Source organism: Octodon degus, unplaced genomic scaffold (assembly GCF_000260255.1).
Source record: "Octodon degus isolate 3935 unplaced genomic scaffold, OctDeg1.0 scaffold00201, whole genome shotgun sequence".
NCBI lineage: Eukaryota > Metazoa > Chordata > Mammalia > Rodentia > Octodontidae > Octodon > Octodon degus.
In genome coordinates this window covers 2,790,697-2,791,078 of record NW_004524777.1, presented here as the reverse complement: position 1 = coordinate 2,791,078, position 382 = coordinate 2,790,697, and positions in this window count along the sequence as shown.

Genomic DNA, 382 nt, shown 5'->3' with positions numbered 1-382 from the left:
TTTGTCTACGATATGCCATGTGGAACTTCTCCTATTATTATTTGTAGTTTCTTAAATTTTGAGTTTCTTTCCATACTTAAAAATTTTTTGTGCTATAATTTCTGTAAATAGATTTTTATTCAATGCATGCTGCCCTCCAATTTTTCTCTAACTCCAGTTAGTCTTAGGTTGGCCTTCTTTGTGTTATCTTGGATCAATTTTCCATGCTTCTATTATTTTCGAAGTGTCTCTGAGTATATAATCTTGTATTTCCAATCTGTCCTTGATGTCTGACACTCTCTCTTCATATTGCTCACTTCTGTTCATATATTCAAAAGTGTTTTTATCTTTGGAATTTCTGTTTAGCACTTTTTCATGTACCTCTTTCTTTCTTTCTTTCTTT